Source organism: Muntiacus reevesi, chromosome 5 (genome assembly GCF_963930625.1).
Source record: "Muntiacus reevesi chromosome 5, mMunRee1.1, whole genome shotgun sequence".
In the NCBI taxonomy this organism is placed as follows: domain Eukaryota; kingdom Metazoa; phylum Chordata; class Mammalia; order Artiodactyla; family Cervidae; genus Muntiacus; species Muntiacus reevesi.
In genome coordinates, this window is record NC_089253.1 from 706,462 (window position 1) to 724,129 (window position 17,668).

The 17,668-nt window shown below is 49.9% G+C and overlaps 1 pseudogene; it reads left to right on the plus strand.

Annotated features, from left to right (window-relative positions):
• The first annotated feature begins 394 nt into the window (after positions 1-394).
• LOC136168716 (olfactory receptor 4C6-like) overlaps positions 395-17,668 on the plus strand; it is a 182,914-nt pseudogene continuing 165,640 nt past the window's right edge.

Here is a 17,668-nt window from a genome sequence, read left to right on the forward strand (position 1 = left end):
GCATCTCGGGGTCGATTCCACTGGAGGCCGCAAATTCAACGTCTCTCTCCCAGAGGTACAGCTTAGAGACGACTCCTCTTGTGGTGCTTGTGGACTGTTGGAAATCCTCATGATTTGAAGAAGGAAATCAGCTCTTACCTCGAGATGATTGGGGGTACATGGAGCTCTTTTTCGTTACTGCAGTGACTTCAGGTCCCTCTTGACTTGAGACACTGTTCCTGGGGATTCTCTGGAGTGCCATCAAGGAAATCAAGGCTCCATTCGGGTTTGATGGGTAGCACGGAAATGCTCTGCACGCAGTGCAGTGGAATTGGGCCTCATCTTGCGGCGACGGAGGAGTCTCATGGATTTTCTCGAGATGCGGTGGGATCCTGGGGTATATTCTCGAGTTACGATGGGGATGGACCTTCGAAACACGGGTGAGTTCAGCGACGTCAGGATTCCTGTCTAGTTGCAAGCAACCCCTCGGGAGTCTCCTCGAGGCTTGAAAGGGCCATAGGAACACCTCTCGAGGTGCGGCAGCAGACCCAGGGTCCCTTTCCTGTTGCCACTGGGATCCTGCGATTCCTGTCCATTTTCCAGATGAGTCAGACATCGTCTCCTTTGGAATCATTGAACTCCGTGTTCCTATCGAACTGTCCAATGGATGGGAGGCCGACTGTTGAGAAGGGCCAGCGAGCTAGGGCTTTCTCTCGTGTCTCCCCAGGGGCTTCAGACATCCCTTCATCTTGTTAGATGAAATCCAGCTTTCACTCAAGTCACTGCAGTAATTCCGGCCTTATTTCAAGTCAGGGCATCTCGGGGTGGATTCCACTGGAGCTCGCAAATTCAACGTCCCTCTCCGAGACGTACAGCTGCGAGAAGCCTCCTCTTGTTGTGCTTGTAGTCAGTTGGCATCCCTCTTGATTTGAAGCCAGGAAAGAAGCTCTCACCTCGATATGATTGGGGGTACACCGCGCACTTTCTGGTTCCTGCAGTGACCTCAGGATCCCTCTAGACTTGATACAGTTTTCCTGGAATTTCTCTGGAGTCCCATCAAGGAAATCAAGGCTCAATTCTGGTTTGATGGGCAGCAGGGCATTGCTCTGCACGCAGTGCAGCGGAATCGGGGCTCATCTCGCGGCGAGGGGGGAATCTCATGGTTTTTCTCCAGTTGCGGCGGGAACCTGGGGTATATTCTCGAGTTACGACAGGGATGACCGTTCCAAACACGGGTGTGTTCAGTGACGTCAGGACTCCTGTCTAGTTGCGAGGGACCCCTCGGCAGTCTCCTCGAGGCTTGAAATGGCCATCGGAACACCTCGCAAGGTGAGGCGGCAGACCCAGGGTCCCTTTCCTGTTGCCACTGGGATCCTGGGATTCCTGTCCAGTTTCCAGAGGAGTCAGGCATCATCTCCTTTGGATTCATTGAACTCGGTGTTTCTCTAGAGTTTTCCAATGGATGGGAGGCCGCCTGTCGAGAAGGGGCAGGGAGCTAGTGCATTTTCTAATGTCTCCCCAGGGGCTTCAGACATCCCTTCATCTTGTGAGATGAAATCCAGCTTGCACTCAAGTCACTGCAGGAATTCCAGCCTGATTTCGAGTCAGGGCATCTCGGGGTGGATTCCATTCTAGGCCACAAATTCAACGTCCCTCCCCAGTTGTACAGCTGAGAGAAGCCTCCTCTTGTGGTGCTTGTGGACAGTTGGCATGCCTCTTGATTTGAAGCCAGGAAATCAGCTCTCACTTCGAGATGATTTGGCGTGCACGGAGCTCTTTCTGGTAGCTGCACTGAACTCAGCATCACTCTAGACTTGAGACAATATTCCTGGAGTTTCTCTGGAGTGCCATCAAGGAAATCAAGGCTCATTTAGCGTTGGATGGGGAGCACGGAATTGCTCTGCACGCAGTGCAGGGGAATCGGGCCTCATCTCATGGCGAGGGGGAAGTCTCATGTTTTTTCTCGAGTTTCGGCGGGAACCAGTGGTATATTCTCGAGTTACCACGTTGATGGCTCTTCCAAACACGGGTTTGGTTCCTCGAGGTCAGTACTCCTGTCTAGTTGCGAGGGACACCTCTGGAGTCTCTTCGCAGCTTGAAAGGTCCACAGGAACACCTCTCGAGGTCAGGCACCAGACCCAGTGTCCCTTTCCTGTTGCCACTGGGATCCTGGGATTCCTGTCCATTTTCCAGAGGAGTCAGGCATCGTCTCTTTTGGAATCGTTGAACTCCGTGTTCCTCTTGAGTTGTCCAATGGATGTGAGGCCGCCTCTCGAGAAGGGGCAGGGAGCTAGGGCTTTGCCTAGTGTCTCCCCAGTGTCTTCAGACATCCCTTCATCTTGTGAGATGAAATCCAGCTTGCTCTCAAGTCACTGCAGGAATTCCGGCCTGATTTCGAGTCAGGGCCTCTCGGGGTCGATTACTTTGAGGCTGCAAATTCAACGTCCCTCTCACAGACGTACAGCTGAGAGAAGCCTCCTCTTGTAGTTCTTGTTTAAAGTTGCATTCCTCTTTATTTGAAGCCAGGAAATCAGCTCTCACCTCGAGATGATTTGGAGTACACAGAGCTCTTTGTGGTTGTTGCAGTGACCTCAGGATCCCTCTGGATTTGTGACAGTGTTCCTGCGGTTTCTCTGGAATGCCATCAAGGAAATCAAGGCTCCATTCGGGTTTGATGGGGAGCACGGAATTGCTCTGCACGCAGTGCAGGGGAGTCAGGCCTCATCTCGCGGCGACGGTGGAGTCTCTTGGTTTTTCTCGAATTGCGGCGGGAACCTGGGGTATATTATGGAGTTTCGACGGGGATGGCCCTTCCAAACACGGGTGTGTTCAGCAACGTCAGGACTCCTGTCTAGTTGTGAGATACCCCTCGGAAGTCTCCTCGCGGCTTGAAAGGACCATAGGAACACCTCTCGAGGTGAGGCGGCAGACCCAGTGTCCCTTTCCTATTGCCACTGGGATCCTTGGATTCCTGTTCTTTTTCCAGAGGAGTCAGGCATCGTCTCCTTTGGAATCATTGAACTCCGTGTTCCTCTCGAGCTGTCCAATGGATGGGAGGCCGCCTGTCGAGAAGGTTCAGGGAGCTAGGGCTTTCTCTAGTGTCTCCCCAGGGGTTGCAGACATCCCTTCATCTTGTGAGATGAAATCCAGCTTGCACTCAAGTCACTGCAGAAACTCCGTCCTGATTTCGATTCAGTGCTTCTCGGGATCGATTCCATTTGAGGCCGCTAATTCAACGTCCCTCTCAAAGACGTACAACTGAGAGAAGCCTCCTCTTGTGGTGCTTGTGGAAAGTTTGCATTCCTCTTGATGTGAAGCCAGGAAATCAGCTCTCACCTCGAGATGATTTGGGGTACATGGAGCACTTTCTGGCTGCTGCAGTGACCTCATAATCCCTCTAGACTTGAGACAGTGTTCCTGGTGTTTTTCTGGAGTGCCATGAAGAAATCAAGGCTCCTTTCGTGTTTGATATGGAGCAAGGAATTGCTCTGCACGCAGTGCAGTGGAATCGGGCCTCATCTCACGGCGATGGGGATGTTTCATGGTTTTACTCTTGTTGCGGCGGTAACCTGGGGTATATTCTCGAGTTAGTACAGGGATGGCCCTTCCAAACACGGATTTAATCCACGACGTCAGGAGTCCTGTCTGGTTGCGAGGGACACCTTGGGATTCTCCTTGCGACTTGAAAGTGCCATAGGATCACCTCTCGAGGTGAGGCGGCAGACCCAGGGTGCCTTTCCTGTTGCCACTGGGATCCTGGGATTCCTGTCCATTTTCCAGAGGAGTCAGGCATCGTCTCCTTTGGAATCGTTGAACTCCATGTTCCTCTTGAATTTTCCAACGAATGTAAGGCCGCCTGTCGAGTCGGGCCAGGGAGCTAGTGCTTTCTCTAGTGTCTTCCCAGGGGCTTCAGACATCCCTTCATCTTGTGAGATGAAATCCAGCTTGCAGTCAAGTCACTGCAGGAATTCCGGCCTGATTTCGAGTCAGGGCATCTCAGGGTCGATTACTTTTGTGGCCGCAAATTCAACATCCCTCTCACAGACGTAGAGCTGAGAGATCCTCCTCTTGTGGTGCTTGTTGAAAGTTGGCATTCCTCTTGATTTGAAGCCAGGAAATCAGCTCTCACCTCGAGATGATTTGGGGTACACGGAGCTCTTTCTCTTTGCTGCAGTGACCTCAGGATCCCTCTAGACTTGATACAGTGTTCCTGAGTTTTCTCTAGATTGCCATCAAGGAAATCAAGGCTCCTTTCGAGTTTGATGTGGAACACGGAATTGCTCTGCCGGCAGTGCAGGGGAATCGGGCCTCATCTCGTGACGAGGGGAAGTCTCATAATGTTTCTTGAGTTGTGGAGGGAACCTGGTGTATACTCTCGAGTTACGACGGAAATGGCCCTTCCAAACATGTGTTTGTACAGCAACGTCAGGACTCCTGTCTAGTTGCGAGGGACACCTCGAGATTCTCCTCGTGTCTTGGCAGGGCAATTGGGACACCTCTCCAGGTGAGGCGGGAGACCCAGAGTCCCTTTCCACGTGCCACAGGGATACTTGAATTCCTCTAAACTTTCAGGTGGAGTCAGGTATCGTCTCCTTTTGAAGCATTGATCTCCGCGTAGCTCTCGAGTTTTCAAAGGATGTGAGGCCTCCGGTCGTGATTAGGCTGGGAACTAGGTCTTTCTCTATGGTCTCCACAGGGTATTCAGACATCCTTTCATCTTGGGAGATGCAAGACGAGCCTGCATTCAAGTCACTGCAGGGATATCTGGCCTTACGTCAAGTCAGGGCATCTCGGTGTCCATTCCACTTGAGTCCGCAAACTCAGGGTCCTCCTCACATACTTATAGCTGAGAGAAGCCTGCTCTTGTGGTGCTTGTGGAAAGTTGGTACTCCTCTTGAATCGAAGCAAGGGACTATGCTCTCATCTCGAGTTGATTTGTGATACATAGAGCACTTTCTTGTTGCTACAGTAACCTCAGGATTCCTTTAGATTTGAGACAGCTTTCTTGGGGATTCTCTGGAGTGCCATCAAGGAAATCAAGTCTCTTTTCGTATTTGATGTGGAGCACGGAATTTCTCTGCACGCAGTGCAGGGTAATCGGGCCTCATCCCGCGGCGAGGGGGAAGTCTCATGCTTTTACTCGAGTTGCGGCGGAAACCTGGGGTATATTCTCGAGTTACGACGGGGATGGCCCTTCCAAACACGTGTTTCTTCAGCAATGTCAGGACTCCTGTCTTATTGCGAGGGACACCTCGGGATTCTCCTCGCAGCTTAAAAGGGCAATATGAACACCACTCGAGGTGAGTTGGCAGACCCAGGTACCTTTCCTATTGCCACTTGGCCTGGGATTCCTGTCAATTTTCAAGAGGAGTCAGGCATCGTCTCCTTTAGAATCATTGAATTCCGTGTTCCTCTCGAGTTGTCAAATTGATGTGAGTCTGCCTGTCAAGAAGGGGCAGGGATTTAGGGATGTCTCTAGTGTCTCCCCAGGGGCTTCAGACATCCCTTCATCTTGTGAGATGAAATCCAGCTTGCCTTCAAGTCACTGCTGGAATGCCAGCCTGTTTTCGTGTCAGGGCATCTCAGAGTCGATTTCATTTGAGGCCGCAAATTCAACGTCCCTCTCACATGCGTATAGCTGAGAGAAGCCTCCTCTTGTGGTGCTTGTGGAAAGTTGGCATTCCTCTTGATTTGAAGCCAAGAAATCAGCTCTCATCTCGAGATGATTTGGGGTACATGGAGCTCTTCCTTGTTGCTCCAGTGACCTCAGGATCCCTCTAGACTTGAGACATTGTTCTTGGGTTTTCTCTGGAGTGCCATCAAGGAAATCAAGACTCCTTTCGGGTTTGATGTGGAGCATGGAATTGCTCTGCATGCAGTGCAGGGGAATCGGGTCTCATCTCGCGGCGAGGGGGAAGTCTTATGATTTCTCTCAAGTTGCGGCAGGATCCTGGGGTATATTATCGAGTTACGACGGGGATCGCCCTTCCAAACAGGTGTTTGTTCAGCGACGTCAGGACTCCTGTCTAGTTGCGAGGGACACATCCGACTTCTCCTCGCGGCTTAAACGGCCATTCAGAACACCTCTTGAGGTGAGGCGGCAGACCCAGTGTCCCTTTCCTGGTGCCACTGTGATACTGTGATTCCTGTCAATTTTCAAAAGGAGTCAGGCATTGTTTCCTTCGGAATCACTGAACTCTGTGTTCCTCTCGAGTTGTCAAACTTATGTTAGGCCTCCTTTGAGATGGGGCAGGGAGCTAGGACTTTCTCTATTGTCTCCCCTGTGGATTCAGTCATCAATTCCTCTTGTGAGATGAAATCCAGCTTGCATTCAATTCACTGCAGGGATTTCCGTCCTGATTTCGAGTCAGGGCATCTCAGGGTCGATTCCGTTTGAGGACGCAAATTCATCGTTCCTCTCCCATACGTATAGCTGAGAGAAGCCTCCTTTTGTGGTGCTTGTTCAAAGTTTGCATTCCTCTTGATTTGAAGCCAGGAAATCAACTCTCATCTCGAGGTGGTTTGGGGTCCATGGAGCTCTTTCGTGTTGCTGCAGTGACCTCAGGATCCCTCTAGACTTGAGACACTGTTCTTAGGGTTTCTCTGGAGTGCCATCAAGGAAATAATGGATCATTTCCTGTTTGATGTAGAACATGGAATTGCTCTGCATGCAATGCAGAGGAATCGGGACTCACCTCGCGACCAGGGGGAACTCTGATGATTTTTCTCAAGTTGCGGTGCGATCCTGTGGTATATTCTCGATTAACGACGGGATGGCCCTTCCAAACACGTGTTTGTTCAGTGTCCTCAGGACTCCTGTCTATTTGAGAGGGACTCCTCAGGATTCTCCTCGAGGCTTAAAAGGGAAATTGGGACGCCTTTCCGGGTGAGGCGGGGAACACAGGTTCCCTTTCCACGTGCCACAGGGATTCTGGGATTCCTATCAATTTTCAAGAGGTATCAGGCATCGTGTACTTTTGAAGCACCACATACCTCTCGAGTTTTCAAAGGATGTGAGGCCTCCAGTCACGATTAGGCGATGAACTCGGTGTTTCTCTATGGTCTCCACAGGGAATTCAGACATCCCTTCGTCTTGGGAGATGTAAGACGATCCTTCGTTCAAGTCACTGCAGGGAATTCCATCCTTATTTCGAGTCAGGGCATCTCGGTGTCCATTCCACTTGAGGCTGCAAACTCAGGGTCCTCCTCACATACCTGTACCTGAGAGAAGCCTTTTCTTGAGGTGCTTGTTGATAGTTGGAATTCTGCTTCAGTGGAAGCCAGGGACTAAGCTCTCTTCTCATATTGATTTGGGGTACATGGAGCTCGTTCTTGTTGCTACAGTGACCTCAGTATCCCTCTAGACTTGAGACAGTATTCTTGGGTTTCCTCTGTAGTGCCATCAAGGAAATCAAGGCTGCTTTCGGGTTTGATGTGGAACATGATATTGCTATGCACGCAGTACAGGGGAATCTGCCCTCATCTCTCGGCGAGGGAGAAGTCTCATATTTTTTCTCGAGTTGCGGCGGAACCTTGCGTATATTCTCGATTTACAATGGGATGGATGTTCAGAACACGTGTTTGTTCAGCGCCGTCAGGACTCCTGCCTCGCTGCGAGGGACACCTCGGGATTCTCCTTGAGATTGGCAGGGCAATAGGAACACCTCTCGAGGTGAGGTGGCAGACCCAGTGTCCCTTTCCTATTGCCAATTGGATACTGGGATTCCTGTTAATTTTCAAGAGGAGTCAGGCATCCTCTCCTTTTGAATGTTTCAACTCCGCATTCCTCTCAAGTTGTCAAAGTGATGTGAGGCCACCTATCGAGATGGGGCAGGAGCTAGGGCTTTCTCTAGTGTCTCCCCAGAGGATTCAGACATCCCTTCTTCTTGGGAGATGAAAGTCGAGCCTGCATTCATGTCACTGCAGAGAATTCTGGCCTTAGTTCGAGTCAGTGTGTCTCGGTGTCCATTCCACTTGAGGCAGCAAACTCAGGGTCCCTCTCACATACCTAGAGCTGAGAAAAGCCTCCTTTTGAGCTGCTTGTGGAAAGTTCTCATTGCTCTTGATTCAAAGCAAGCAATTCAGCTCTCATCTCGAGATGATTTGGGGTATACAGAGCTTTTCTCGAGTTGCTGTACTGAACTTGGTGTTCCTCTAGACATGAGACGGTATTCTCGGGTAATATCTGGAGTTGCCAAAAAGAAGTCAAGCCAATTGTTGTGTTTGATGAGGAACGAGTGATGGCTCTGGAGACAATGCAGGGGAATCGGGCCTCATCTCGATTTGACTCGAAGTACACGGAGCGCTTCCTTGTTGCTGCGGGGACTTCAGGGTCCTTCTAGACTTGTAACAGTGTTCCTGGGGACTCTCTGGAGTTCCATTAAGGAAGTCAAGTCTCCTTTCGTGTTTGATGGGGAAGACGAACTTGCTCTGCACGCAGTGCAGGGGAATCGGGCTTCATCTCGAGGTGATTTCAAGTACATGGTGTGCTTTCATGTGGCTGCAGGGACCTCAGGGTCCCTCTAAACTTGTGATAGTGTTCTTGGGGACTCTCTGCAGTTCCATCAAGGAAGTCACGGCTCCTATCATATTTGATGGGGAACACTGACTTGCTCTGAACGCAGTGCATGGGAATCGGGCCTCATCTCGAGTTGATTTGGAGTCCACGGAGCACTTTCATGTTGTTGCGGGGATCTCAGGGTCCTTCTAGACTTTTGACAGTGTTCTTGGGGTCTCTCTGGAGTTTCATCAAGGAAGACAAGTCTCCTATCCTGTCTGATGGTGACCATGGACTTACCCTGCATGCATTGCAGGGGAATTTGGCCTCATCTCGCGGCGAAGTAAAGTCTCATTTTTTTCCTGGATTTGTAGCGGGAACCTGAGTATGTTCTCGAGTTACAGAGGGGATGGACCCTCAAAACTCTTGTTTGTTCAGTGATGTGTGAACACCTGTCTAGTTGTGAGGGATGCCTTGGTATTCTCGAGGCTTGGAAGGAAAATAGGGACGCCTCTCGAGTTGAGGGGGGAGACCAAGTTTCCCTGTGAAGTTGCCAGAGTGATACTGTGACTCCTGTCAGTTTTCAAGAGGAGTCAGGCTTTGTCTCCTTTGGAAGCATTGAACTCCGCGTGCCTCTCATGTTGTCAAAGAGATGTGAGGCCTGCTGTCGGGATCATGCGGGGAACTATGGTATTTTCTAGGATCTCCACAGGGGATTCAGACATCCTTTCATCTTGTGAGATGAAAGATTAAACTGCATTCAAGTCACTGCAGGGAATTCCGGCCTTATTTCGAGTCAGGGCATCTCGGTGTCCATTCCACTTGAGACAGCAAACTCAGGGTCCCTCTCACGTACCTATAGCTGAGAGAAGCCTCGTCTTTAGGTGTTGTTTAAAGCTGGCATTCCTCTTGAGTCAAAGCCAGCGACTCAGCTCTCATCTCGAGATGATTTGAGGTACATGGAGTTGTTTTCTAGTTGCTGTGCTGAACGTGGTGTTCCTCTATATTTAGGACGGTGTTCTTGGGGTATCTCTGGAGTTGCCTAAAGGAAGTCAAGCCACTTGTCGTGTTTGATGGGGAACGCTGGATGGCTCTGGAGCCAATGTAGGGAAATCTGGCCTCATCTCGAGTTGATTTGGGGTACACAGAGCTCTTTCATGTTGCTGCGGTGACTTCAGGTTCCCTCTGAACTTGTGAGAGTGTTCCTGGGTACTCTCTGGAGTTCCATTAAGGAAGTCAAGGCTCCATTCGTGTTTAATGAGGAACACGGACTTGCTCTACACGCAGTGGAGGAGAATCTGTCTTCATCTCGAGTTGATTTCAAGTACACGGTGTGCTTTCATGTTAATGTGGGGACCTCAGGGTCCCTCTAGACTTGTGACAGTGTGCTTGGGGACTCTCTGGAGTTCCATCAAGGAAGTCAAGGCTCCTTTCATGTTTGATGGGGAACACGGTCTTCCTCTGAATGCAGTGCAGGGGAACCACGCCTAATCTCAAGTTGATTTGGGGCACACAGAGCCCTTTCATTTTGCTGCGGGGACCTTAGGGTCCCTCTAGACTTGTGACAGTGTTCTTCGGGCCTCTCTGGAGTTCCATCAAGGAAGTCAAATCTCCTTTCCTGTTTGATGGGGAACACGGACTTACCCTGCATGCATTGCAGGGGAATCGGGCCTCATCTTGCTGCGAGGGGGAATTCTCATTGTTTTCTCGAGTTTTGGTGGGAACGTGGGTTATGTTCTCGACATACGGTGGGGATGGCCCTTCAAAACTCGTGTTTTTTCAGTGATGTGTGGACTGCTGTCTAGTTGCGTGGGACACCTTGGGATTCTCCTCAATGCTTGGCAGGGCAATCGGGATGCCTCTCGAGGTGAGGCCAGACACCATGTTTCCCTGTGCAGTTGCCAGAGTGATACTGTGACTCCTGTCAGTTTTCAAGAGGAGTCAGGCTTCATCTCCTTTTGAAGCATTGAACTCCACGTGCGTCTCGTGTTGTCAAAGGGATGAGAGGCCTCCTGTCAAGATGACGTAGTGAACTAGGGTATTCTCTAGGGTCTCCACAGGGGATTCAGACATCCCTTCATCTTGTGAGATGAAAGACGAGCTTGCATTCAAGTCACTGCAGGGAATTCCAGCCTTATTTCGAGTCAAGGCATCTCTGTGTCCACTCCACTTGAGGCAGCAAACTAAAGGGTCCTTCTCACGTACCTATAGCTGACAGAAGCCTCTTCTTCAGGTGCTATTTAAAGCTGGCATTCCACTTGAGTCAAAGCAAGGGAATCAGCTCTCCTCTCGAGATGATTTGAGGTGCACAGAGCTGTTTTCTAGTTGCTGTGCTGAACGTGGTGTTCTTCTATACTTAGGACGGTGTTCTCGGGGAATCTCTGGAGTTGCCTAAAGGAAGTCAAGCCACTTGTGTTTTATGGGGAACAAGTGATGGCTCTGGAGACAAAGCAGGGAAATCGAGCCTCACCTCGAGTTGATTTGAAGTACACAGTGTGCTTTCATGTTGCTGCGGGGACCTCAGGGTCCATCTAAACTTGTGAGAGTGTTCCAGGGGACTCTCTGGAGTTCCATCAAAGAGGTCAAGGCTGCTTTCCTGTTTGATGGAGAACACGGACTTGCTCTGCACGCAGTGCAGGGGAATCGAGCCTCATTTCAAGCTGATTTCAAGTACACGGTGCACTTTCATTTTGCTGCGGGGACTTCAGGGTCCCTCTAGACTTGTGACAGTGTTCTTGGGGACTCTCTAGAGTTTCATCAAGGAAGTCAAGGCTCCTTTCGTGTTTGATGGGGAACACGGACTTGCTCTGAACTCAGTGCAAGGGAATCTGGCCTCATCTCAAGTTTATTTGGAGTACACAGAGACCTTTCATGTTGTTGCGGGAACCTCATGGTCCTTCTAGACATGTGAAAGTGTTCTTGGGGTCTCTCTGGAGTTCCATCAAAGAAGTCAAGTCTCCTTTCCTGTTTGATGGTGAACACGGAATTGCTCTGCATGCAATGCAGGGGAATCTGATTTCATCTCTCATTGAGTGGGTAGTCTAATCATTTTTCTCAAGTTGCTGTGGGAATCTGGGTTATATTCTCGAGTGACGATGGGGACGGACCCTCAAAACTCGTGTTTGTTCAGCGACATCAGGATGCCTGTCTAGATGTGAGGGACAACTCGGGATTCTCTTCGAGGCTTGGCAGGGCAATAGGGACACCTCTCGAGGTGAGGAAGGAGACCCAGTGTCCTTTCAGGTTGCCACATGGATACTGGAATTCCTGTCCATTTTCAATAAGAGTCAGTCATCGTCTACTTTTGAAGCATTGAACTCCACGTTCCACTCGTGTTGTCAAAGGGATGTGAGGCCTCCTGTCGAGATGAAGCGGGGAAGTAGGACTTTCTCTAGGGTCTTCACAGGGGATTCAGACATCCCTTCTTCTTGTGAGATGAAAGACGAGCCTGCATTCAAGTCACTGCAGGGAATTCCTGCCTTATTTTGAGTCAGGGCATCTCAGTCTCCATTTCACTTGAAGCAGCAATCTCAGGGTCCCTCTCACATACCTAGAGCTGAGAAAAGCCTCCGCTTGACCTGCTTGTGGAAAGTTGGCATTCCTCTTGTGTCAAAGCCAGGAAATCAGCTCTCATCTCGAGATGATTTGGGGTAAACGGAACTTTTCTCGAGTTGCTGTGCTGAACTTGGTGTTCCTCTAGACTTGGGATGGTGTTCTCGGGGAATCCCTGGAGTAGTATAAAAGAATTCAAGCCACTTGTCCTGTTTGATGAGGGATGCAGGGTTGCCCTGGAGCCAATGCAAGGGAATTAGACCTCACCTCAAAAAGATTTGCAGTGCATGGGGCTTTTTCGTGTTGCTGTGTTGACCTCAGGGTCCCTCTAGATTTGTGACAGAGTTCTTGGGGACTATGTGGAGTTTCAACTAGGAAGTCAAGGCTCCTTTCATGTTTGATGTGGAACACGGACTTGCTCTGCATGCAATGCAGGGGAATCGGGCCTCATCTCGTGGCAAGGGGGATTTCTCATGGTTTTCTCGAGTTGTGGAGGGAACCTGGGTTATGTTCTCCAGTTCCGGCACGGAAGGCCCTTAAAAACTCAGTTGCTTCTGCGACATCAGGACTCCTGTATAGTTGCCAAGGACACTTCGGGATTCTCCTCGAGGCTTGCCAGGACAATAGGGATGCCTCTTGAGGAGAGGCGGGAGACCAAGTTTCCCTTTGCAGTTGCCAAAACGATACTGTGACTCCTGTCAGTTTTCAAGAGGAGTCAGGCTTCATCTCGTTTTGAAGCATTGAACTCCGCGTGCCTCCCTTATTGTCAAAAAGATGTGAGGCCCCTTGTCGATATGAGGGGGGAACTAGGTTATTCTCTAGGGCCTCCACAGGGGACTAAGACACCCCTTGCTCTTGTGAGATTAAAGGCGAAGCTGCATTCAAGTCACTGCAGGAAATTCCGGCCTTATTTCGAGTCAGGGCATCTCGGTGTCCATTCCACTAGAGGCAGCAAACTCAGGGTCCCTCTGACGTACTTATAGCTGACAGAAGCCTCCTCTTTAGGTGTTGTTTAAAGCTTGCATTCCTCTTGAGTCAAAGCCAGGGAATCACCTCTCATCTCGAGATATTTGAGGTACACAGAGCTGTTTTCTAGTTGCTATGCTAAACGCCGTGTTCCTCTATACTTAGGACGGTGTTCTTGGGGAATCTCTGGAGTTGCCTAAAAGGAAGTCAAGTCACTTGTCGTGTTTGATGGGGAACGCCGGGTGGCTCTGGAGCCAATGTAGTGGAATCTGGCCTCATCTCGAGTTGATTTGAGGTACACCGAGCACTTTCATTTGCTGCGGTGACCTCAGGGTCCCTCTAGACTTGTATCAGTGTTCTTGGGAACTCTCTGGAGTTCCATCAAGGAAGTCATTGATCCTTTCATGTTTGATGGGAACACAGAATTGCTCTGCACACAATGCAGGGGAAACTGATCTCATCTCTCATCGAGCGGGAAATCTCATGGTTTTTCTCGAGTTGTGGAGGGATCCTGGGTTATATACTCGAGTGACAATGGGGATGGCCCCTCAAAACTCGTGTTTGTTCAGCAACGTCAGGACGCCTGTCTAGTTGGAAGGGACAACTCGGGATTCTCTTTGAGGCTTGACATGGCAATAAGGACGCCTCTCGAGGTGACGAGGGAGACCCAATGTCCTTTCAAGTTGCCACTGGGATACTAGGATTCCTGTCAATTTTAAAGAGGAGTCAGCCATTGTCTACGTTTGAAGCATTGAACTCTGAGTTACACTCGTGTTGTCAAAGGGATGTGAGGCCTCCTGTCGAGATGAGGCGGGGAAGTAGGGCATTCTCTAGGGTATACACAGGGTATTCAGACATCCCTTCACCTTGCGAGATGAAATACGAGCCTGCATTCAAGTCACTGCAGGGAATTCCGGCCTTATTTCGAGTCAGGTCATCACAGTGTCCATTCCACTTGAGGCAGAAAACTCAGGGTTCCTTTCACATATATAGAGCTGAGAAAAGCCTCTGCTTTAGCTGCTTGTGGAAAGTTGCCATTCCTCTTGATTCGAAGCCAGGGAATCAGCTCTCATCTCGAAATGATTTGGGGTACATGAAGCTTTTCTCGAGTTGCTGTGCTGAACTTGGTGTTCCTGTAGACTTGGGACGGTTTTCTCGGGAAATGTCTGGAGTTGCCTAAAAGAAGTCAAGCCACTTGTCCTGTTTGATGAGGAATGCAGGAACATAGTCCCCAGGAACTTTGTCACAAGTCTAGAGGGACCTTGAGGTCAATGCAGCAACACAAAAGAGCCCCGTGTACTGCAAATCAACTCGAGATGAGGCCCGATTCCCCTGCATTGACTCCAGAGCAATCTTGCATTTCCCATCAAACAAGACAAGTTGCTTGACTTCTATTAGCCAACTCCAGAGATTCCGCAAGAACACCGTCTCATGTCTAGAAAAACACCAAGTTCAGCACAGCAACTCGGTAAAAGCTCCGTGTACCCCAAATCATTTTGAGATGAGAGCTGATTCCCTGGCTTCAAATCAAGAGGAATGCCAGGTTTCCACAAGCAGCTCAACGGAGGCTTTTCTCAGCTCTAGGTATGTGAGAGGGACCCTGAGTTTGCTGCCTCAAGTGGAATGGACACCGAGATGCCCTGACTCAAAATAAGGCAGGAATTCCCTGGAATGACTTGAATGCCAGCTTGTCTTTCATCTCAAAAGATGAAGGGATGTCTGAATCCCCTGTGAAGACCCTAGAGAATGCCCTACTTCCCCGCCTCATCTCGACAGGAGGCCTCACATCCCTTTGACAACATGAGAGTCATGCGGATTTCAATGCTTCTAAAGGAGATGAAGCCTCACTCCTCTTGAAAACTGACAGGAGTCACAGTATTACTCTGGTAACTGCGAAGGGAAACTTGGTGTCCCGTCTCACCTCGAAAGGCGTCCCTATTGTCCTGCCAAGCCTCAAGGAGAATCCCAAGGTGTCCCTCGCAACTAGACAGGAGTCCTGACGTCGCAAAACAAACACTTGTTTTGAAGGGCCATCCCCGCCATAACTCGAGAACATAACCCAGGTTCTTGCGGCAACTCCAGAAAAATAATGAGACTTTTCACTCGCCTCAAGGTGAGGCCCAATTCCCCTGCAATGCATACAGAGTAAGTCAGTGTTCCTCATCAAACAAGAAAGGAGCCTTGACTTCCTTGATGGAACCCCAGAGAGACCCCAAGAACACTGTAACAAGTCTAGAGGGACCCTGAGGTTCCCGCATCAACATGAAAGGGCTTCTTGTACTCCAAATCAACTCGAGATGAGGCACGATTCTGCTGCACTGCATTCAAAGCAAGACCGTGTTCCCCATCAAACAAGAAAGGTGCCTTGACTTACTTACTTTATGGAACCCCAGAGAGACCCCAAGAACACTGTCACAAGACTAGAGGAACCCTGAGGTCCCCGCATCAACATGAAAGGGCTCAGTGTACTCCAAATCAACTCGAAATGAGGGCCAATTCCCCTGCATTGTCTCCAGAGCCATCCCACGTTGCTCATCATTAACTACAAGGGGCTTACTTCCTTTAGGCAACTCCAGAGTTTCCTCGAGAATACCGTCTCAAGTCTAAAGGAACACTAAGTTCAACAGAGCAACGCGAGAAAAGCTCCCTGTGCCAGAAATCATCTCGAGATGAGAGCTGAATCCCTGGCTTCGACTCAAGAGGAATGCCAACTTTCCACAAGCCCCTCAAGAGGAGGCTTCTCTCAGCTATAGGTATGTGAGAGAGACCCTGAGTTTGCTGCGTCAAGTAGAATGGTCACTGAGATGCTGTGACTCGAAATAAGGCCAGATCTCCCTGTAGTGACATGAATGCAGGTTTGTCTTTCATCTCAAATGATGAAAGGATGTCGAATCCCCTGTGGAGACCCTAGAGAAAGCCCTAGTTCCCCGGCTCATCTTGACATGAGGCCTCTCACCCTTTTGAAACCTCTAGAGGCAGGCGGAGTTAAATGCTTCAAAAGGAGAGGATGGCTGCCTCCTCTTGAAAATTGATAGGAATCCCAAAATTCCTGTGGCAACTGGAATGGACCCTGGGTCTTCCCCCTCACCTCGAGAGGCGTCCCTATTATCCTGCCAAGCCTAGAGGAGAATTCCAAGGTGTCCCTCACAACTAGACAGGAGTCTTGACGTCGCTGAACCAACACGAGTTTTGAAGGTCTATCCCCGCCGTAACTCGATAACGTAACCCAGGTACCCACCACAACTCGGGAAAACCATTAGATTTGCCCCTCGCCACGAGATGAAGCCCGATTCCCCTGCATTGCATGCAAAGCAAGTCCGTGTTCCACGTCAAACATGAAAGGAGCCTTGACTTCCTAGATGAAACTCCACATAGTCTCCAAGAATTCTGTCACAAATCTTGAGGGACCCTGAGGTCAATGCAGCAACATGAAAGAGCCCCGTATACCGCAAACCAAATCGAGACGAGGCTTGATTCTCCTGCATTGACTCCAGAGCAATCCTACATTCCTCATCAAACAGGACAACTGACTTGACTTCTTTTAAGCAACTCCAGAGATTCCCCGAGAACACCATCCCAAGTCTAGAGGAACACCAAGTTCAGCACAGCAATTTGAGAAAAGCTCAGTGGTCCCCAAATCATGTCGAGATGAGAGCTGATTAGCTGTCTTCGAATCAAGAGGAATGCCAACTTTCCACAAACAGCTCAAGCGGAGGCTTTTCTCAGCTCTAGGTATGTGAGAGGGACCCTGAGTTTGCTGCCTCAAGTGGAATGGACACCTAGATGCCCTGACTCGAAATAAGGCCGGAATTCCCTGCAGTGACTTGAATGCCGGCTCATCTTTCATCTCAAAAGATAAAGGGAATTCTGAATCCCCTGTGAAGACCCTAGAGAAAGCCCTAGTTCCCTGCCTCATCTCGACAGGAGGCCTCACATCCCTTTGACAACAAAAGTGGAACACGGAGTTCAGTGCTTCAAAAGTAGAAGATGACTGAACCTCTTGAAAATTGGCAGAAATCCCAGTATCCCTGTGGCAACCTGAAAGGACACTGGGTCTCCTTCCTCACCTCGAGAGGCGTCCCTATTGCCCTGCCAAGCCTCGAAGAGAATCCCAAGTTGTCCCTCGCACCTAGACAGGAGTCCTGACATTGCTAAACAAAACACGAGTTTGGAGGGGCCATCCCTGTCGTCACTCGAGAATATAACCCAGGTTCCCTCCACAACTCGAGAAAAACCATGAGACTTCGTGCTCGATGAGAGATGATATCAGATTCCCCTGCATTGCATGCAGAGCAATTCCGTGTTCCCCATCAAACATGAAAGAAGCCTTGACTTCCTTGATGGAACTCATGAGAGTTCCCAAGAACACTGATACAAGTCTAGAGGACCCTGAGCTCACCGCAGCAAAATGAAAGAACTCGGTGTACCCCAAATCAACTCGAGATGAGGCCAGATTTCCCTACATTGGCTCCAGAGCCATCCGGCATTCCCCTTCATCAAACACGACAAGCAGCTTGACTTCCTTTAGGCAACTCCAGAAATTCCCTGAGAAGACCTTCCTAAGTATAGAGGAACCCACGTTCAGCACAGCAACTAGAAAACAGCTCTGTGAACCTCAAATCATCTTGAGATGAGAGCTGATTCCCTGGCTTTGACTCAAGAGGAATGCCAGCT